The sequence below is a fragment of the Strigops habroptila genome, chromosome 8 (genome assembly GCF_004027225.2).
Source record: "Strigops habroptila isolate Jane chromosome 8, bStrHab1.2.pri, whole genome shotgun sequence".
Taxonomy (NCBI): Eukaryota; Metazoa; Chordata; class Aves; order Psittaciformes; family Psittacidae; genus Strigops; species Strigops habroptila.
Window position 1 is genome coordinate 16,381,273 of NC_044284.2, and position 17,193 is coordinate 16,398,465.

Sequence of the window (17,193 nt, forward strand, 5' to 3'; positions counted from 1 at the left end):
CTTAACTGTTATAAATTATTTTTATGTCCCATAAAATTAAAATTGTAAGATGGCAGTGATCTAGAAGAGATGAGACAGACTGGCTTTCAGGTTAACCTTACTAGAATAGTAATTTAAAATTTGCTTTTCAATGCAGTAATATAAAATGTGTCCGTCCATATCTACAAAATATTTTCAGAATACATGAACATGTTAAGACATGCATTAGCTGTCTCAAATTCCATGCTAAATCAGGCACTGGAGGGGAGAGAAGCACCTAGACATCATCGTTTTATTCTACCCTCCCATCCCTACTAATTTTCCTGATACGGTAACACAATCCCCAATCATACTTAAATCTAAAATACCCACATAATCCCACAGTGCAAAAAAAACTTCTCTCTTGAATGAATACTCATCGCAGTGTGTGAAAACTTCCTAGGAGGAGATGAAAGGGAGAGGGAAGATGCTAATATAGAAGCTACTGCTTCTTTTATTTGTGCTATTAGCAAGAACAGGCTTGTAACTAATTTGCAAAACAATCAGTAGTTGTTCATATATTTTTCCAATTTCAACCCCCATTTCTCAATCCCTATTTTATGCTGTCAAATAACACAAATAAATAAATATTGGATGAATACTTAATTACACTATAACTGCACTTATCAAATTTGAAGACCATTATTGTCATTTTAATCTCAGCTTGTTCTTCCAAAACAGTATGCAATTCGGGAGGCAAGCAGTCTCACCTTTGCTGACCACAACAATTTCAGATTGCAGATCACACCTAATAGGCAGAGCATTTGCTGTATTACTACAAATTACATCTGTAGCTCATCCAGTCCTGCCTCCCTTCTCCAGCTCTGCTTTTCAACACTTAGCCACTGTGCAAGGGGAGCACAGGGGAAGGCAGGAGGCAGGAAAGCTGCACCACCAGCTATGCAGTGCTGCACCGTGAAAATGTAGGTCAGAAAGGAGAGAACATTGTCTTTGCTTTGTACCCACGGATTTCTGGGGCGGGAGGCTGGGGGGAAGGCTGTGGAGAACAACTTCTTACAGCAGGTCAATTAACAAAGCTCTTGCATTTCAGAAAACAGAAGAGTGGAACTGAAAACACAGCAGCCGATCAACACGACACAGGTTAAAAAAATTAAATGGGGCAGGCTCAGTGATAAGGGAAAGCATTAAAAATGAGACCAAATTAGAAAGCAGATCTGAATTCCTAGTGATAACTGTTCGCACTTCTCTCCTTCTGGAGAAAATAAATTCTTCTAATAAAAGTTTTAGTTTGTGATTGCAGTGTGTGCTTTTCATTATGGCGTGAACCAAAATAATTACAAGACATGACATGATGGCATGAATAGCAGGTCAGTAACTCCGGAGTATTTTACACATACGACTGTCAGCACACAGTCAACCCAAAAGCAAACTAGATTGCTTGTATCTAGGATTTACACTGCATTTTCAAATAAAGACTTAATTCCAGTCTTCATGTGTCCCTGGTTAACTCAAAAGAAATCTAGTCTGGTACAATATGGTACCTTCCTTTCACAGTTACATGACTGCAAAGGAATTTAGTTGAACATGGGATATGGATGAAAACTACCACTTTGCTGTTCTGGTATTACCATGGCAACAGTTACAAGAGCTCTCTTAAGCATTTAAATCTGACAGTTTTCATGATAACACTAACTGGATGATAGTAATGATGCATTTTGGTTCATGAGCTAAATGCTGTATAACTCAAACCACAGGGTATGAAACATTCCCTTCACTTTTCTCAAGACTACGCTTGCGGTCGAAACGTTCTGACCGAGACAGTAACCTTGAGTCACTCCTCTCAAAGCAAAAAAAAAAAAGTCCCTCCGGCATAGGGAGTACTCATGGCTTACAGCTTTATATACTCTCAGAGGTTTCCATCTGAATGCTTAAGTTGTGCACAGTTGGTGTGCAGGGTGGAGAAGTCAAGACTGCTAAAATCTTTGACAGGATCTTTCTCAAAGGGCTTTCATTTGCCTGGGAAGGCTTGAGAGAAGAATATGCTTTCTAAAGAGTGAACTGAATTGCTATCTTCCAGGTATTATTTGTCTGAGAGAGGCAGAGGAGAGGGAAACCGGTGTTTTTCTACCATCCTCATCAGTATGTAACCAATACACACTTTTTAAAATAAGAAAACACTGCAAGCTGCTTCACCTCACTGGAGGCCAAAGCGTACTGAAGAATATACAAGTATGCCTCTGAGGACAAGTGCATCAGAACAAGTGCATCCATTTCCTTTTAACCTATTTAGCTTTATCTAATATTAATTGACATTTCAACTGTTTAATATGAATATTTGCTGAACCACTCACTCTGATCTCCCAGATGCTCAGTGTGGGCATAATGGAGATGTCTCTTTTTCTTTACCTCATTAGAAAGAGAAGCTTGTGAAGCATACTACTCATCCTAACATTTTAAGGATACCAGCTTTGATATCATCTTGCAATTAAATCATCCGAAAAAAGATGAAGAAACTGAGAACAGTGTGAAATCCTTAAAGGTTTAAAATCCACCAAGATGACAAAAACCGGACTAGAAGAAATAGCCATGCTTGCAAGGATCTAAGAGATTAACCTTTTCAACATGAAAAAGTCCTCAAAAAGTTAAATATTCCAAGTCCTTTCCCTGTTAACACTTTTTGAAGTTTTGTATTAAAAAAACCTCATCCGTAACCTCATAAAAAGACCAAATGCCTCTGCTCTTGAAAACCACAACCCCACCACATCTTTTTGTGTGGAAAGGCCAAGTGTTACCACATCTCAGTAAGATCAAAGTTTAAAACAAGAAAAAACAACTGCCACAAGAAATCCTCTGTTAATAGAATACCAAACGAGTCACAAAGAAAAACAAAAAAATTGTTCACTGCCTTTACAGAAAATTTAACATATCCTGCATTTAAGCAAGCTGAGGTCTAAGAAATATTTTGAGAATAAGAGACAGATTCTAAGCTTCATTCAGGATTTCTATGTCATAGTATGAAAAACCAAAAACAAAATCTATGTCATAATTTAAGCCTATTGTGCCATGACATATAGGTTGATGCGAGATAATAAAACAAAAATGTAAAACTGGAAAACACTATCTGTGGATTAGTCAAAAATTTATGACTGCCACTTAATGCAAATGCCAGTCTTTTTACAGGCATTCCTCTAAAGGCATTGATTTTTGTAGACATAAAAATTCAACGCAATTATCTTCCGAATCAAGAGAACAACCAATTTCCCATTTTATCATCTTTGAATATTTTAAAGTATTATATATCATTGATTGTTTTTTAATGTAGAAAAGGGTAACATTTTTATGTCCCAGTAGTTTAAAGAAACAAGATTACGAGTCAGAGGTTCTCTTAATGTCACTTAAAACTCCAAAATAAAAATAAGTATCGTACATACCTGAGGGGACAACTAACACATCTGTTCTTCAAAAAGCTAATCACAAAGCTTATGCTGAAAGCATACTGTGGCATACCAAAGGAAAAAAACCAAAGGGGAAAAAACAAAACCAAAACCACACAAAAAACCCATGCCCAAAAGCCAAAACCAAAAGCCAAATCAAGACCAAAAACCCCCCACAAAACCAAACAACAAAAATAAAAATCCCAAACAAGAAAAACCCAATAAACCCACAGAAACCACATTGTTCCTATATAAATGTATCTTCCACAGAAGTATTTTCAATAATGCTTCCATCAATGCCATGAGAAAATTCTGTCTTTCAAACCTGAAATGCTTTTCAAAAGTTGATGCTGCCAATTACTTCTATCATTTCACCAGATTTGAGATGGGTTATCTATTTTCAGAGTTACAAAGAGGAAGAATGATAGTCACTTTTTTTTTTTTACTTTACAAAAAAGCGTAATTCATTCAGATTTAAAAGTCAGTTACTACTTCATACCATCAGCTGTGAATTTTCCCTTTCTATCAAGTAGGCAAGTTTGCTTCCTACATCCATCAAAGGTATGATTTTCTTTCTGATCAAAATTCAGTTGAGAAATGGATGCTGCAAACAACGTAAGATACCCAACTTACATCAGTTAATAAAGGAATGACAGCCTTCTATCAATAACCTGAGGGCTTTACACCTGCGTAAGATATCATCTGCCATATTCATTTACAAAATGCACTGTCTGGGTCCCTCATTATTTAAATTTTTTCCCTTCCACGATTTCCTTATTTTCTACTAGTAGAAGTTAAACCGCTTGAATGATTTGTTTTCCAAATTTCATGCCAGCAGAGCAGAATGGAAAAGCTAGATTAAAATACACAATTACATTTCTTCTCTACCCATCCTCCTAGTAATCAAAAAAACTTTACAGACATAAACACCCACTTTCTCTAACATCTTCCGCACGCGTTCCATAAATTGAGCCTTTTTGAGGCATAAGACTCTATATGACCAGTCAAATATTAATATTTTAACTCTTCCAGTTCCGTAAGAGAAAAACATCTATGAATCTTGCATTAAAAATTTTTAGTTGTAATAAAATTTGGTGTGAAATAAAGGGCTTTTTCCCTCCCATTTCTCATCACAATATTCTCTTGGACTTCTGAGTATTAGCATTTTAAATACTAATACTTGGATTCATAATCCCTTGATTTACAAACGAATCCTACAATATTCGTGATAAAATTGATCACCGTAAGCATTAATTGCTTGCCTTTTTTTCTCACCACCTATGTAGAACTGAATTGTAGAAAGCATTACATGCTATCATATTCTAGCTAGGATATAGCAAAGCACTTGTGCATCTGTTTAAAGCACTGAAAAGAAAATATTCAGTGGTACAGTCATTTCAGCACATACAACTATGATCCAGTTTAAAGTTAAGATATATAGCAGAGTTGTACAGTGCTCGTGATCTGAAAGGATGGACCGATTCAACCATGCCAGACGGTTGAGTAGCTGCCCTTCACATTGTTCATCATATCGAGACGTATAATGCAAGGTGCTGGATAATTTCCATTTTTTTCTGTGACACTTCAAGACTCTCGGGCAAAGACAGCTTTACAGATTTGCTGAACATATTTTACACTGGCTTTGTCAGTCACTTGAAGTGAAAAACGATCACAATGGGACGTGTTGCCATAGGAAGAAAAAAAAAAAAAGACTGCCTCCTACCTCAGCCAACCAAAAAATTTGGCATTCCATTGATTTGCATGGCCAATACAGACAGAAGAATATGTGTTCATAGGTTGTCCCTGGCCTTTGGGATGTCAACAAAATGGAATCCATTTTACAACAGTCAATAAATCTTTCTTTTCTTGCTGTCCTACAACCCTTTGACAAACTTATCTCAAGTTACGAAACAGATTCGTGGTAACCCACCAGAATTGAATCTCTCCAAGATGTAATATGAAGAACTACGCATTTTCTAAACATAATAATCTCCCTCCCCATCTAAACACATTAAGAACATGCTAATGAAGAAACATGCTCAGAGAAATTTCTAACTGGTCTTGTTTTAAACAAGTGAACATTAACTCCCTAAAAACTGCTTAAGACCCCATTCAGAAGAGATGACACAAACCTGTCTGGTTCAGCTAAGCACCAAACTACAGTTTCTGTATTTCCTATACATTTTCAAAGCTTACTAATAAGCTTGAGTCCTTTAGATATCATCAGAGAATTGGTCATACACTGCAGACCAAGACTTTGCTTAACAGTGGCATCTGATGATACTAGACCAAATCAAATTGACTTTTTTCCATGGTTTGCCAATGTACCCATACAGATTAAAAAAAAAAAATACCAGTAAGTATAATTGTTGTTTAGGACCTTTTATTTCACATATTCTCTCCCTAAACAGTTGATAAAATTTATCCAACAATTCACAGCGTTTCCCCATTTACTGAAATTTCCTCATTTACTGAAAAATGTAAGGATAGAACACAAATTCACCTATACAGATTCAACTATAGGATATTTTAAGCTGAGACTATAACATCCTCCATACACGTAGTATGGGAGTAGAAATTATCAATAAACTTACTGTGCTGCTAACTACATTAAATGAAACATAGAAACTAGAAATACTTCGTAATTACTATACATTATTCTAAACTTTAAAAATTGAGACACTTCAGTGTTACATAGTACATCTCTTTCTATTAAACAGAACAATAAAAGATGCAAAACCAAGGGAAGCCAATCTTCGAGAGAAATACAGGACAAGCACCACAGAAATTTATAAGAGGAAATATTCTGCCCGTAGCAGCTTATGTAAGTAAATGAGAGGACAAATTTTAAGTGATAGGCTTCAATTGACTCGTTTGAGTACTGGAAATGGTTTTCCTTGTGTAATGATAACTGAACTGTGAAAGGAGAGACTATGCCCTAAAATAAATAGTCACTCTATTAAACATCCACAGCATTTTAATTTCCTGGTCCCTCCTTACTTTAAAGACCCCAAACATGCTACGTAAAACTGAAAGCAATACCAACTACTTTTGGGTTTGCTGACTGGAATAAAACCATGAGTCAAAAAGACCTCTGCAACTTTTTTTTTTTTTTTTTTTTTTTTAAATGTGCATGGAAAAACTGCATTAAGAAAATTGTCAAAGGTACTGAATTTACAGGAAATCCAAAAGATCTCAAACTGTGCATGCTGGAAAATGCAGTCTTTACAGGCTAGTTAATGAATACCATCATAGTTCTATATAATCTAGCCATTACTACCCCTGCACTGAAGAGCAATAGTTTCATTTTATTTGTGGCTCTGATTCAGACCAAATCTGTAATTATATGTGAGCTAGTACTGAACATGCACCCAACTCTTTGAAATGGGACCCCAACAACAAGAGAAACATGAAATGCATGTGATGATCCAGCCCAACATAATGGGCTAACCAATGATCGAAAGGCTGATACAGATTCAAGTAAAGGTGAGAAGCCAAAGCGTATTAATTTAAATGCATTAAATCCCCACATTAATTTTCTAATGCAGGAGTAAATTGGCCTTCATCCACTGTAAACCAAATTAAACTACAGCTAACTAAAGTAATTTTATTCCTGAAGACATCACCAGCCAATGGCAATTTAATGCATTATAACTTATGAATGTTGATGTTGTACACTTTGGTAATTTGCTTTAATTTGCTTGAATGCCTTGATCTAGATATAGCCTTAAGGAATACTTGTATATTGCCATATTAGATTGGATCATCCTTTGTATTGTGGACAAAAGGTAATTTCTGAATTGCAAAACTATAAAGCACTTGCTTTAACAGGAAAATTGAGACAATTGTTGAAGAGTCTTAAGTTCCTAATGACTCCTAGCCATGCTCAGGTGGCAACAACTGCACCCTGGAAAGACCTGATGTGTTTAATTACAAATGAAAAATAAGTTAAAATTTTCACCCTTTAAAACAAATCCTGTACTGGGGAGCTCAACAGCTAGAAGAAAGGCAAGGAGGAACTTCAAGAAGATCGTCAAGTCCCTCAAGGGCACTGACTGAGACTCGAAAGAGACTCTCATTTCAGACATTGTCAAATGGGTTTTTTCCCCTCAAAGCCACACACAGGTATTGTTCTTAGATTAAATTTTGCATGAGTGCAAAGGCAGTTCCAGAAGTCTGTCTATTTGTCACAAAATCCCTAAACAAGATGGGAATCCAGGAAGATCTGATGCTGAAAAAGGCAGATAACTTGCGAACCTGAACTATTAAATAGCTCCCAGGTCAGCAGCAGGCTGGAGGCTACAACAGCTGGATGACAGGCTACAGTGGTTAAGAATCAGTTCATATCAAAGTGTGAATGCCTGTGAATACTGCTAGAAAGAACACAGGGTCTACCAGGAGCCTCTCCTACAGCAGCTTGCTAATAAGGAGTAAGCATGACTTCAGACAGAGCTTTATCAGTGGAAAAGCATCAAAATACTAACCAAAAGAAACGAAAGCTAAGTGAACCAAGGTTTAGATAAGCATATACCTTTCCATGTAGAAAAGTTCTACTTAAATAGGTTACAGTGAAAACCAAAGAATTAAAAAGCGAAATACAATTTACAGAAAAACCTAAATTTACACTTAAGTATAACAAACTCACTACATATTAGTGTTAGAGTGAACAAACTATTGATAATTGAAACCAGAGTACATCTTTTTGCTCCACCAAGATGTCACAAGGCACAATGACTGTGAGCCCCCCCATCCCCACCAAAAAAAAAAAAACCAAAAAAAAACCAACCAAACAAACAACAAAAAAAACCCCAAAAAGTATTTAGGAAAGGCACAAATGCCTTCACTGCAATCTAACTAGAAGCAAAACATTTCCCCCCTCCCCCACCCCGCCATCATCTTCAAACTTGCCAGAGAACCTTATTCTAACTTCCTTCACCCCTGAGAACAGAAAACATCTGCCCACCCCATCAGCTTTTAATCATCTTATGGACAGAATTAATTTAGTTTTCTTCTGGGGAATGTGGCAGGAGAGGAAACTGGCCAAGCCCACTAAGCCAAAGTGAGTCTTTTGTTTAGAAAACAAGGAAACAAGGAAAAAAAAAACCAACCAGATTTCTCAAAGCTGTGAATGTTCTTCAGTTATGCCACATTTATGAAGCATCAATGTATCCTTATGCATTTTAGCATAGTTTTAAATATGGCTTCACTAAAGAAACATCCCTTTACTGAACGTAAGGCAGAAACTCCTAGAGGTTTGCCAAATATTAAATGACAGGTTTATCAATCATTTTCCACTTATAAGAAACATCAGAAAAAGTTACATTATTTCCTTAAAGGTATGATTCTTATTCATAATACAGAACTTTCATAAATATTGGTATACTAGCAACTAGTGTCTAAATGTAATACATTTCTGATTGGAGGATGCCGAGTACTTGCTACCTTTTATATTCTTTTCCTCTCAGCTCCATATAAAGGAGTGATAAAATAATACTTGAAAATACTTTGTCTATTGTAAATTTGCATCTATAAAGCATTCCCTGCATATGGATTACTGTTACGGTATTCTCTGGTTAAGTATTTAATACCTACATTCATATTTGAAAGAATTACAGTTCACACTGTTTGATAAACAAGCCAAGTACACGCAGTTTTTCAGAAAGGAAAATAAAAGGACATTAAGAGTCTTGCTGAGAATTGCCAGGGGAAGGAATATAAAAAACATATCGAATATGTGGTTTTGTTGTACTGTAATATAACATGCATATGAAAGTTACCCTTATGAAATATTTAGCTTGCCAAATAAACGTTATCAAACTGCCTGATTAGGCTATTCTTACATTAGTCTGAGTGGCACCTCTAGCAAACAAGTAAATACAATCTTCAAAAGATTTCAGGTATGAACAAGGAAGTTGATTTAGATGTTCAAAATTCACATAAGAAATTTAAGCCTACTATAAAACTACCTTCAAAACCAGATGTAATATTGCACGAGGCAGCCCTGAGTCCCTTTAGATTTTAATTTCTAAGATTGCATTATGATCCATTTAGTATTCTAATATGTACTTTACTACTTTAATCTGCATTTCACCTGCTGTTCATGTCCAGATATTTTTGGAAGCTTTTTCATGACACTATTTTCCAGACCTAATTATACATTTGAAACCTACTATAAAATCAGTGGTTTGTTTCAGCACAATATGTCACCCTAAAACAGAATGGATTTTATAGACCAATATGAGGTAGCTGTATACATTGTGTTATAATATATTTTATATATTATTAGCTACAAATATTTGGCTTAAGGCTTTATAAAGTCCTCTCCATCCAGAAGTCTTTTGTTTTACTTAGTAACCACAATAAAACACAATCAGGCAGGTTATCTTTTTTAATGACAACCAGAATCCATTTTAATTTCAGTAATACTGCTATCTGTTTGCCTGATTTACATCAGCTGCACCAAAGAGAACTAGCACGTAGGACTGATGAATACTGCTGCATGACACACACTGAAGTCTCCTTACTCCAAAGTAAAAGGAGAGGTGTGTGTGTGTGTCCCTGCCCAGGAAACGGATCTGTTAGCAGCCTACTTCAGTAACATTCCCTCCCTTCTTCCACCATATGTTTTGAACCAAATTTCCAATTTCAATAAAACCTGTAGAAAAGTTATTGCCTTTGTCAATTTTTATGAAAACTGCTGTCCAGGGAAATTAAACCCTCAAATTACTGCTCCCAAGGAGGGAAAGGCAGGCAGTGTTTTTTCTCTATCTCCTCAAAATGACAGCACCAAGCATCCGAAAAGGAAGCATCTCTAACTCATCACCTGCACCTCTTTCTAGGTCAAGGGAGGGTATGAGGAGATACCCACTTTACTTAGGTGACTATAGAGAAAAAATACACCACTTTTATTCCCTATGAAGAAACCTAGAATTTAAAACAAAAAAATACATTCAAAATTAAACGTACTATGAATTTACAGCAACTAGACTGACAGTTAACTACAAGCAATCTTATCACATTACCACATCACTTTGCTTAGTCACACAAAATTTTGCTTCACACTTTAACTGAATCTTAAAAGCTTATCTATTACTTATGCACAAAACCCACTCATACACCTTTCTGGAGGGTAAGTGTTGCCTGCTTTTAACCTGAAAAAGACAAAAAAGCAAAGTTATTTTAATCCCAATAATATATCCTAAGTCTCCTAAAGCAGCATACAAACTGAATAGTTCGACTTCCTAAAACTTGGTCTGCCAAATGCAATGGTAACGTTAGGTGAAATCAAAACACTTTGTTAATATCCCTGTTGTAGGAAGTCTAACCAAAAGTTCTATACCCTACCTAATCAAAGTATATATGTGTAAAAAAGCAGTTGTTCTCAAAGTTATTTATTTCATTCAATTTAACAACTGCTTTAGGTAAATTTGATATTTTAAATACATTGGACAAACCTTGATTATTTGAAATACTAAGTACTGAAGATTAATATATTCATACAGTGGCAAACAAAACTCTGAGAATTGTTTTTGCACTTTAAATCAGAATGTTTTATCACAAAGAAATTCCCATTCACATGTGCATTTACTGACTAACAAGCATTAGAAAACCCATGGTTTTTTTTTTACCCAATCAGTGTATTTGCTGTTAAGTCTCAAGTCGTACGAATATGAGGTTTCTGTGACTTAGAAACCCCCCAAAGCAAAAACCTCCAGAAAATCCCACAATCCTTTTGGGAATAAAGAGGGGCAAACCAAAGTGGTGCATCATAATGAAAGCAGAAAATACATCTTTCAACTCCTACCTACATGCACTTTCATACATATGCAGCTCTCCCCTTTACTCAGCTTAGCTGAGCAGTGTCTCGTTTAGAGAGTTTCAGATGAATAAAGACCAAAGAACCACCCTTCCAGCAGCAGTGATGCAAGTAATTTCTGCAATAGCATATTGCTCAGTGAAAACATGAATACAGCTCCAGATGGCAGCTCAGCAGATCGCAATCACAGGTATATTCCAGAAGGTATGATCAGTATTGCCTAAATGCTAGTTGAGTGAGCCATAACTAATGCAGAGTTCATTATATCGTCTTTACAGTCATTTACCTAACGAGAAAGCCTACACTGAAACAGACTGTATCCAGGACCACTGGTAGAAAACCTGAGTAAGCCAGAACTTTGCCTAAAGATTATCCTAGCAAAGATAAAACAAACACATTTAAACATCCTGAAAGTAAGGGTGCACATTCAACAGCATGTGGCTGCATAAAAGACACAGGCAAATTAACACCTGGATTTAGATGGAATGATAAAAATCACATAAAGTTAAAGAACAAAATACACTCAGATTTAATCAATTACCTTCTTAAATGGTGCTAGAAAGAATTGCCTTAAAGGCTTAAAAATACCACCTATTTTGCTATTCTAAGTGGACCTTCTCATTAGTGATGTTGCACTACACTGAAATAGTGCTGAATAACATTACTTGTAAACTGTCCCTTGAAAGACTGAGTAGCAGGGTTCTGTTCTTAGCATTTCATTAACATTTGCCTCCAAAGATCCTCTCAATTCTGAACTCTGCAGGTTTGATGTGCTTAGAAAACACCTTCTTTGCCTTATGTATTCTGATGCAAAAACTAATGAACATCCGCATACAACATACTCTTGTGATAACTGTACACCTGTGAAGAACATCTGCTACACTGAGATACCCTTTGTTTGGATTCAAAAACAGCCACATACTGAGAGTTCAATGTAAGGAGAAGGAGAAGGAAAACAAACCAACAATCAAAAAACACAACCACCAAACCCAGAACCACAAGGAGGAAAGGAGGTGGACCTTTAAAATAGCAACTCCAGAACAAAGCCTGAAAATTGAAGCAAAAGTCTTTAAGAATGTTCAAAGAGGGCCTTGACAATTAGGACAAAGTACTGAACTTAGAAAAATAAAAAAACTCTTAAAGGAGAATTTGCTCTGGGAACATATTACTAAGTAGTAGTAAGTAGCATGAGTGAGATGTACATGAGACTGGGCTTTGAGCCATGTTCCTATGGATGTTGCTAGAGTAACAATTAAGACAACCTGTTTTCCAAGCTCAGAAAAAGGTATAACTATGATGCAAAGTTACACAGAAGCAAGTACTCCAAGCAGAAAACTTGTTTCCACAAATCATGAATTATATTTTACTTCATTAAGAGTAAATAACCAAGTAGTAAAGTGTCACATGGCCTAAGGACAGTGGCACTATCTCAACAACTGAACAGAGAGGAAATCTTGTCTTGGTCATCTCAGATTATTTACATAAATCACTCAGCTTATCATTAAACACTTGAATTGTAACTTTGGTTTAGTTACTGCTTCATTAATTGCAAAGGGCGATAGAATTCTTCAAAACTTTGTGAAAACTCCAAGTTAAGGACAGTGGGATGGCTACTCGTGATTATTTTGGCAAATGTGGATAACTTGCAGGGAGAAGAAGGGATGTTAAAGTTAACTACTTTCTGGTCCCCCAGTTGTCACATGCTCATTTCTACTGGATCCCTAAATCTTTATCCCGCTTTCAGTAGTTGTGTGTAAATTACAACACTATTTAACAGCTAGGTTGCTCTTCCCCATTAGGAGAAATTTGACAATGAACTGTCAGTTAAAGATACAGCTGTTGCATATTCAGTAGGTGTTTGGAGAAAATTTATAGAGGGAAATATGTTGACAACATCGTTTAACATATGAACTGTGTGAAGCACATGATGTTCAGAACAATTTGGACAAAGTATAGAAAACTGTTGCTCAAGTTCAGCTGGTGTCATTGAGAAATGCCCTATAAAACTTTCATTAACAGATATTACACATAAAGCTTAAGACCTTAGAAACACAAATGAATCTAAGCACCCACATAGGATTCAAGCAGAAAGTGGACATCCAGTTTAAAGAACACAAATTAAGTGTCCTAGGCATTTTTATTTGGGGTCATGTTTCCAAAAGAGAGTGACTCCTGAACCATTCATAAAGGATCTGAGTCCTTGCGCACCATGTACATGTCAGATGAGTATCTCAAGTGACACTCACAGGGCTAGCAAATAAACCCCTATCATTCAGCTTTTGGTAAAGACAAGTCTAGCAAGTCATCTTAAAATTTATACCAGAAATTTTTAGGGTTAAGCTCTTGTAAGCAAAGCTCTCTAGGTGTCTGAAGCTCCACTTCAATGCATACTTAGAAATACTTTGGACTATCATACTTGGCACTCCTCCATTTAAACCACTCAAGGACCTGACAGGCATGCCACAAGCACACTTAGCACCCTCACACAACCGAGTTTTATGGACAACAATGACTTCAGACATGTTTATTCAGTAACAAAGCTAGATGGCTCCCGGTCTTGCTCCCTCTTTTGTTCAGTAGCATACTGGGCAACATAGCAATGCTTAACTTCCAGATGCATGACTGGTTATACAACATCCACTTCTCTTGAATTTGCAGTTCTTAGTCTCAAAATAAAATAAAAGCTATTATAAGGAACAAAACAGGCAGTTCTATTGTATGATGCAGTACAACAGCAAGATAATCTTGGCACAGATGTATATGATTTACAATCACCAAGAAAACCAGTGCAGCATTGTTCAACCTAACACATTTTCTTGAAAGCAGCATTTTTATGTGATTTTCCTTGGCCTCTATCAGCTTGACTATTTACACTAAAACAACTGTGGCAGTGAAATGCCAACCACTGAAATTGTTGTGTGGACCCTAAATATAAAATACAGTAGAAGTTCTTAGGAAACTTGCTTGCATTTCACCCACTCTCATTACAGTAATACAGACAAACTTCTAGGCTTCTAGTCTGTTACCCTAGAACAGTCTAAGGTTGCTGGCAGACTATTCTGGGGATACAGCCATTTCTCCCACTCTAGGATTTTTTGAGTTAGTGGTCATGTCCTAGCCCTTAACCCTCATGGACTGAGAACCTCGTAGTTATGCCTGAATTACAGTTATGGACAAATGTACTTCACATAAAAAAGGTTTACAAATCCAGTGACAACAAAAGTCTTGGTCTCCAGCATCATCTATGGAACACTCTTCTAATAGAGAATTATTACAGTTTTCCTCAGCTCCTCTTGATGGTTAAGAGCTGAACAGTATGCACACAGAGTTCACAGAATGCTGCTCGGCCGCAGAGGAGAGCGGGGGCAGGCTGGTGTGCCACTTATGCTGAGAATAATGACCAGCTTATGCACAGGCTGCGTGAAAATTACACTCGGCTTCAGAGCCCATTTCAAATGTTTTCAAAGAGCCTGTTGTTTTGTTGACTCCTCCCTAAATACCACTGCTCTCTAAAATATTTTAATGAGATTAGGACATAACACAACTGGTGATGTGTGGATAAGTAGTTATATCTATTAAGATATACTAATTTTTTATTTTTTAGAGGTAAGTGCTATTTACCTGCGTACCGAGAGACAACGTCTGATTCCACCATATGCTTCTGAAAAGTCATTTCAAGTTTTGGCACTGAATCACAATCTTAATTTCTCACAATAAATTAAAAAGAAAAAAAAAATAATTCTCAGGTTTACCTACTTCAATAGAAGCATATCGATTATTGAAGTCTTGTATATAAAATACGTGCATATACTACACTGACTGCTTCTGCCCCAACATGCTTCCTCTCCAATGGCCCAGCCTTTAAGGTGCCAGAAACGTAGCATCTCCCTTCATTCTACTACACGCTAAGACTTGGAAAATACACCCAAGGTTAACAATCTCTCAGTTGAAATAATAAAGCCACTGAGACTACACCATACTCAGAAGATTCTGAGGACAATACCAGCAACATCCTTTGATTAATTAATGCTCAAAATCTGGCACTGACAACAAACTGATGAAAAAAGCTGCTGACCTTAGGAGGTGCTCAACCAGTCTTCCAAGTCTTCTGAAATGTGTATTTTCTTTAATTACTGATACTTTCATACGTTTACTCAGGGTAATTTTACAACTGAGAGACTGTTGTAAAGCCTGGCAGTTTACACTAGAAAGATGTATGTTACTTTTGTTAATTTATAGACAAAACATTATCACTGAACTCAGAGGCATTGAAAACTCACAAAGAATTTCTTACCAGAAGTGAAACTTACATATCTGAATACACTGCGATCAGAGTTTGCTACAAGTGCCTTGACTGAACTATACTGGTTCTTCAGGCATGGCCCCAAACTATCCGGTAAAGATATCATCTCAATACCTAAAAGAGCTGTCGTATCCACCTGTTGACTGAACCATAAGAGAAAGAAATGCCAACAGGAGTTCTGGCTGCTAATGAGTGCAGATGATCAATGACATATCATTAGTAGCAGCAAAACCAAGACGACAAAGGAAGCTTCTGAGCTCCAGCACCCCTGACTACTAAAAGAAACCAGCAGTTAAGAACAGGAGAGCTTTCTAGTAATTAGTAAAGGCAAGAAAGTAATTTCTACAACAGCCTACTGCAGTACTATGCAGATCTTAACTGCCTGCACTCAAGTTTATAACCACGCTGAATCACAGCTCATGACTAGTCAGGACTCAAAACTCAGAGGATATCATTCCATAGAAGTCCACAGGCTTTCATTCTATTTCTTTCTTTCATATTAACATCATGAAAACTTAACAAAAAACAGTAAGATAAATATAACCAGCATCACTATGGCTATTATTGTCACAGAGAAACAAGTACTGCTTGCAAGTGCAGGCAGTTGATACAAACCATGCCCTCAGCTTGGTACTCAAGTATATCCTCTTCCAAGCTATAAAAGCCAGCTTTATCAGACATACATGGAACAAGAAAATTATCCCATATCCTGACATAGGTGCAGACAGCTAGTTTGTTCTGATCTTGACATCTGAAGCTATAATAACAACTAAACACGTCACATATTCTAGTTACAGAAACCAGTAGTCCAGAATTCAATTTCATTACATACACAAGGTCAGACTCACTTCCTAGTCTTTCAGTAGATGATGCTGTCTTAGACTCCAAGTTAACATCTCTCTTTACAAAAGCAGAAGGCTAATGCCCTGAACACGTCAAATTTACACAAGTAGAAAGAACATGTTGAGAATATCAGCTTAAGATTCTCTCTCAGCACTCCCTCACACCCTGAGCGGTATGAAAATACTAACACGCCTATCTTGCACAGCTCTCATTTGATCCATCTCAAGCTTTCCTACTTAAAAGACAGAAGTTGCCCTGCTATACTGGGAATTATACTTCGAAGTGAAGCCTGCAGGTAGACCTGTAGTCAATCTATCCAGGCAAACAGAAGGTGCCACAGGTATTAAAAAAGGCTTTCCAAGGAAGATTACCCGATATAAACAATTCCAAGTCCAGAATAATTAAATCATGCCTTCAGAATAAAAATTCATTAAACAAGTCTGTTATTCCTAAGAGAAAGTAAGTGTGCCAATTAAGCAAAAACCCTGTTACAGGAAAGAACTGCCAGCAGCGCAAGTTATTTTAGCTGACATTACTTCAGAAAAAGCCCACCATTCACCATCTGTTCTGGCACAAATTTTGAATGCTAAGAAAGTTTCCAACATCACTGATGAAAAGAAAGCAGTCAAGATGCAGAAGTTTTTGTTTTGCTGTTAAAAAGAACAAGCATCTAGGACAACTCACATTTCAGTAAGAACAAACAAAAAACGGAAGTTTTGCACATTTCATAAAAATCATTACAGAGAATTACAATAGGGCTGAATGCAAGTGGAAGACGTGTAGAGAATATAACATGAAACAAGCAAAAGCTTCTTACA

General features: G+C 36.6%; 1 protein-coding gene across 2 annotated transcripts in view; it reads right to left on the reverse strand.

The window, feature by feature from the left end:
• CDC73 (cell division cycle 73) overlaps positions 1–17,193 on the reverse strand; it is a 111,964-nt gene that overhangs the window by 55,145 nt on the left and 39,626 nt on the right. The gene's annotated exons all lie outside the window — the stretch shown is intronic.